The sequence below is a fragment of the Erythrolamprus reginae genome, chromosome 1 (genome assembly GCF_031021105.1).
Source record: "Erythrolamprus reginae isolate rEryReg1 chromosome 1, rEryReg1.hap1, whole genome shotgun sequence".
Lineage (NCBI taxonomy): Eukaryota > Metazoa > Chordata > Lepidosauria > Squamata > Dipsadidae > Erythrolamprus > Erythrolamprus reginae.
Window position 1 is genome coordinate 333,302,402 of NC_091950.1, and position 6,379 is coordinate 333,308,780.

Consider the following 6,379-nt stretch of genomic DNA (forward strand, 5'->3'; position numbering starts at 1 on the left):
CTTTTATATTGGTTAAAATGCACGCGTGTAAAGGGGGGGGGGAAACCCGCCCTGCTATCAGAGCAAAATGTAATAAGCCCGCCTTCCTGGAAGCAAGAATTTAGAATTAAGCAACAGCAACGCCAGGAAGTTGGCCTTAATAAGGAAAGGAAGATGGGCCTCGTTGCAAAACCCCCTCCACCAAAACAGGCAGTTTTTGAGGCAGCCTGAACTATCTGTGCAAACGTCACTTGAAATGCTAGAGATTCCGGGGCAGCTTTAGAATGGTGAAGGAGAAGGTTTGGCTGCGAAGAGTTAGCTCCCTGTTTCGCAAGGCCCGCTGGAAATCTTTTATGACCGCATTATGGGATTTGAACGGCCTTTCCAATGGATAAAATGCGACTTTCATTGAAGCAGATGGCTTGATCACAAATTGCCTTACAATGTGCGTGTTGGGCCTGCGGAGGGGGGCAGGAGTGAGGAGCGCAAGAAGGGGGGAAACCACTAAACCACTTCATCAAATCCAATTGCTGTTGAAGGTCAATTAAAAGAAAATCACTAATTGGATATGCATTGGAGAAGACAAGTCTACTTTTCCTGGTGGCATAGGAGAAATTTAACGTTGAATCTAATAGCTGGGTTTACCCAGCATGGTATGCCATAAAATAGTTTGGTTTTTTATTATGTACAGTTTAGCCAATTAAGGGGTAGATTTTGGAGGGAGAAGGCTGTTGTTAAACAAACTTTAGTTTAATGCAAGGTGTCAAAGTATGGCATAGGGAATGCATTTTCTGCAAAATGTTGGCTCTTTCTGATCAAAATATCTTAATTTTTTGTTATTTGAATATGAATGGTAGTTTATAAGCAGAGGCAACATCCCAGCCATATGGCTTGGCTTCTGATAGGTCTGGATGGGTTAGTGCACATAATTGTTGGTTGTACCACTCTTAGAGACCCAATGATCAGATTTTGAAAAGGATGGTGTAAATCAACTTGCACCAAGCAGTCTGAGTTTATTAATGGCAAATTCAGAAAGCCAGCCAGATCAGAAAACTATAAAATGACTTTCATATCTTCACCTCAAACTAATCACCTCAAAAAGGGGCAATGATTTTCACTCTAACCATGGTATGAATGTCTGCTTTTAAGAGGTCCTATATTTAAGGAATCCAGGCTGCTCCAGAAAAATAAATGATCCAAATATGATATGCCACAGAACCAGTGAAAAATGTTGCTGTTTATTTAAGTTTGCATGTCAAATGTATGGGCACCAGTTTGTAAGTATAGCTTAAGGTATTTATCTTCTCTTTTTCAAGGCAGTGATTCATATTTTTTTTTTAAGTTCCCAATAACACTGATAAATTGGTCTGAGAATAATCAACTGGGTATCTTTTGGAAGTTCACCTGCTTATTCTTGCTTGCTTATTGATTGATTGATTGATTGATTGGATTTGTATGCCGCCCCTCTCGGTAGACTGGGGTGGCTAACAACAGTGATAAAAAAACAGCATGTAACAATCCAATACTAAAAGAAATAAAAAACCCTTATTATAAAACCAAACATACATACAAACATACCATTCATAAATTGTAAAGGCCTAGGGGGAAAGAATATCTCAGTTCTCCCATGCCTGACGGCAAAGGTGGGTTTTAAGAAGCTTACGAAAGGCGAGGAGGGTGGGGGCAATTCTAATCTCTGGGGGGAGTTGGTTCCAGAGGGCCGGGGCCACCACAGAGAAGGCTCTTCCCCTGGGTCCCGGCAAACGACATTGTTTAGTTGACGGGACCCGGAGAAGGCCCACTCTGTGGGACCTAACTGGTCGCTGGGATTCGTGCAGCAGAAGGCGGTCCCTGAGATAATCTGGTCCGGTGCCATGAAGGGCTTTATAGGTCATAACCAACACTTTGAATTGTGACCGGAAACTGATCGGCAACCAATGCAGACTGCAGAGTGTTGGTGTAACATGAGCATATTTGGGGAAGCCCATGATTGCTCTCGCAGCTGCATTCTGCACATCTGAAGTTTCTTATACCTTATTGTAAACTTTCTGCATTCAGTGCTTTTAATGTGTATTGGCCTACAAGTTGATGGGAATTGTAATCTAATGAACAATAAGTGCATCTGGATGGAGAATACTGATGGACAAGGTATATGTCTGATTTAAAATGAGAGGGGAAATACCTGTGAAAAACAGAAGAAAATCTGAGTGTGTAATAAAATATGGTATGCCTGGGTAAATGCATTTCCACAGAAATATAAATTTATTTATTTTTATTTTATTTATTTTTGTCAATCAAGTATAGGATAGTAGCTTATGCAGTATAAACATGAAATAGAAAGTAATGTTTTTTTAAAAAGACAATAGGACAATAGGAGAGGAACAGTAGGTGCAATGATGCACTTATGCACGCCCTTTACAGATCTCTTAGAAAAGGGGAGAGGTCAACTGTAGACAATGTAAGGTTGAAGATTTTGGAGTTTGATCCTTTGCATCTCAGGATAGCAAAACAGCAGGTATGTTTGTAATTGTATATTGCAAATGTAAATGTTTTCTGAAGAAAATAATTGTGGTTGCATTACATTCTTGGTCTGATGCAACCTGTTTGGAAAGATAAAGAATTCTTTTAACTACTTTAGGTAAGTTAAAATAGGCCCTGGGCAGCACTTCCTCTTGAGCACATTGGGTGAAATCCTGTAGTGTCTCATTTAGGGTTGCAGTGTTGGCATGTTTTTCGAGTTTGGACACATATTTTAATTTTATATCACTCATTCAAGTAAATATTTAAATGAGTATTCATCTGTAATTAGTTTTATACATTGAAGTATCATTATTCTGTTACTCTCAATTATTCCCAGTTTTTGTGAAAGCCCAGAGATTTCAATACAATTCAGGGATTGTAAACAGGGTGAGTAAGATTCAAACACTTTAGAAGTTCCCTATTGGCCTTTGAGACAATTTTCAGAGTAACTATCATAAGGTAAGTATATAGAACCTACAACAACTAAGAAATATATTGAAAATTCCTCCAAAAAACCTCAGCCAGAAGCATTTCTCTCACCCAGGGGTACTATCAAATGGAAGTGGAGCTGGAATACAAAAAGATAATAATCACCCTTCTGGATCTCATTAATAACATATTTTTACTTGTGCAAAACATGCCCTCTTGTGCAAGAGAAACCTCTATCTGTTTTTCATAGACATTGCCCAGGCTGGAGGAAGAAGTGATGCAAAGAGAAATTTGCTATTGGTGGCATCTTTTCCAAGGTCAGTTAAGTCAGTGTCCTAGAATAAAGGCGTAGTAGATGTAGGATCCATGGTGATTTGATCCAAGAAGCCAGACTTTTGGGAGATTCATTTGACATTCCTGTTATGGGAAGGAGTGTGAATCAAAGTTAATGCGCGCGCGTGCAAGGGCTTAAAAGCCTGCTTTCCCTGGGTCACCCCTGCCTCTCCCCCACATTAAAAAAAAAAAATCTTTCCGAAACTTTTTTGACTAACCTGCCTTCGCTCTCAAGGATTTGTTAAATTGACGCAGCACAGATTTCTCGATTAGGTCTGCAAAGCGGAACTGAAAGGCGTCATAAAATCCATCAGAATCCTGCCCCAAAGCGCTTATTCTCTTCCAACTTAATTTATGCCACGCGATTCTGTATTGGGGAAATCAAGCAGAAACCCCCCCCCTTTTTTTTTTCCCCTTCCTCTTTGCTTTGCTCCCCACCCCCTCCTTCTTCTCAGATGCTTCTGGGCTAACGGGGAGACTGTTTAACTTAAGTGTTTCTATAGGAGGCTGTTGTAGTTTAACTCCTGCCCACCAGTAGCTAGGCCGAACAAAGAAGAGACTCCACGTCTCTCCATTCATCCTTTCTCTGCGCTTTAATTTTCATTGATTTTGAAGACAAGGGGAGCCCTCAGGGATTCGAGCTGAAGGGAGATGACACGCCTTTAAATGCAATCCACCCCCCTGGCCAGCCATCTGCTCCTAACCAAATGGTGTTTTTTCATCCTAGCTCCTGCGTGTCTCTAGATTCCACTCTCACACTTTCAGTCTCTCTCTAGCTCCCTGCACCACCACCCCTTTCCACTCAGTGCAAAGGCAGCTTAAGTTAAAGTATGTTGAATAGACTGGGGGGGGGGGTGTTGGACAGAGAAAGGAGGGTGATTGGGGAAAAAATCAGCCAGGGGGAAAAAAGTGATAAATCCTTACCATTTTTCATTTAAGGCAGTGCCGCAAGCCCCTTTTAAATACTTTTTTGATTCCTCAGCAAATTTGCTGTACTACGTTGAACTCATTAAGCAGCACAGACAAAATGTTAGAAGGTGAATTTGTTCCTGTTTGGGGGGGAGGAAGCAAGATCTGAGAGGGTGGGGACCTGGGGTTCTTTCTGCAGGAGGGGGACAGAGAGAAAACCCCTGTCTTATGAGCAGCCTGAGAATTTGCTCCAGTTAGCTCAAAAGGCTCTGAAAGAATTTCAGATTGGAGAGTAGTCGGGTGATCTGAGAAGTGGAAGGTTGGCAACTTCTTTCTGGGGAGGATGCAAAAACCTTTTTCAGTTGCCCTTCTCCAGCAAGACTATGAGCAGCCTTTTCTGAGGCTAAAAATAGCCAAGACAAACCTGGTTTCAGCAGATTCTGACTGGTTCTGAAGAACTGGTAGCAGAAATTTTGAGTAGTTCAGAGAACCAGTAAATGCCACCTTTGACTAGCCCCGCCCCATCTTATTTATTTACTTACTTACTTACTTACTTACTTACTTACTTACTTACTTACTTACTTACAGTAACCTTTCCCTGGAGAGGGAAGGGAATGGAGATCTTGCAGGGGTAGGGAACATTGGCTCTTCTATGACTTGTGGACTTCAATTCCCAGAATTCCTAAGCCAATCATGCTAGCTCAGGAATTCTGGGAGTTGAAGTCCACATGTCATAGAAGAGCCAACATTCCCTACCCCTATTTTACAGCATCCTTTCCCTGCCGTGCCCATGAAGCCACACCCACCCAGCCACACCCACAGAACTGGTAGTTAAAAAAATTGAATTCCACCACTGAGACAAATGATAAAGAGCAGATGAAGAATCTATCTTGCTCGAGCATTTCCTTTGCCTTAATAGTCATTACTAAGGGACAGAGTCTGTGAGGAGTTGGGTGGCCTACAAGTCGAACAAATAAACGAATAAACTTGTTTGGTCTGGAGAAAGTTCAGCCCAAGATACTTCCAAGTAAGAAGTTTTAGAGAGTCCTTGGTCAAGTGGTACCTGTACTGTATATAAATGATAAGGGGACTACCTGGATTCATAATCATTAATATGATATATAAATTCCTAAATCATGAAGTGATGTGAATCCAATCAGCGGAAAGCATACTCACGAAACTAGAGTTAAACAAAAAGATAATTCCACACAGTATGCAAACCAAACCCTACATTTATAAGCATCAAGGCAACACATATTTACTTTCTCATTTAGTTCCTTGAACACAGGGTTCAATTTAACTTTCATTCATGTTGAATTTGTATGGGTCTGCACATAGACAGAATTAAGGTATCTATGGATGTAATACTGTACAAAAAGGAAGCATCCATTTAAAAAAGAAAATAGCAAAATATGCAGATGTTTTAAAAAAACTTTAAAAATTGAGTTAAGGGGCACCGGATGCAAGCTGTTGCAGGGAAATGGAAAAGAGGACAGAATGGAGCTTTCTAGAGAAGGGTATAAGTGACCACCCTTGGTAAGAAACTACAAGCAAGATTGAATCACATTGTAAAAGGTTCCATTTCTCCTGGCTAGTGGAAAACTAAATCCCACAACTTCCAAGAACTGCCAATTCTCCTGCCAGTTTGGGAGAAGTAAAACCAGGTAACCTTTTGCAGGATACGATCAGAAATGTGATGTGAGCATGTCTCGGCCTCTACCTCTAGGTTAATGACCAACAGTCTCATCACCTCGAGGTTCGACTACTGTAACGCTCTCTACATGGGGCTACCTTTGAAAAGTGTTCGGAAACTTCAGACCGTGCAGAATGCAGCTGTGAGAGCAATCATGGGCTTTCCTAAGTATGCCCATGTTACACCAACACTCCGCAGTCTGCATTGGTTGCCGATCAGTTTCCGGTCACAATTCAAAGTGTTGGTTATGACCTATAAAGCCCTTCATGGCATCAGACCAGAATATCTCCGGGACCGCCTTCTGCCGCACGAATCCCAGTGACCAGTTAGGTCCCACAGAGTTGGCCTTCTCCTGGTCCCATCAATGAAACAATGTCATCTGGCGGGGCCCAGGGAAAGAGCCTTCTCTGTGGCGGCCCTGACCCTTTGGAACCAGCTCCCCCCGGAGATTAGGATTGCACCCACCCTCCTTGCCTTTCGTAAACTTAAGACTCACCTCTGCTGTCAGGCATGGGG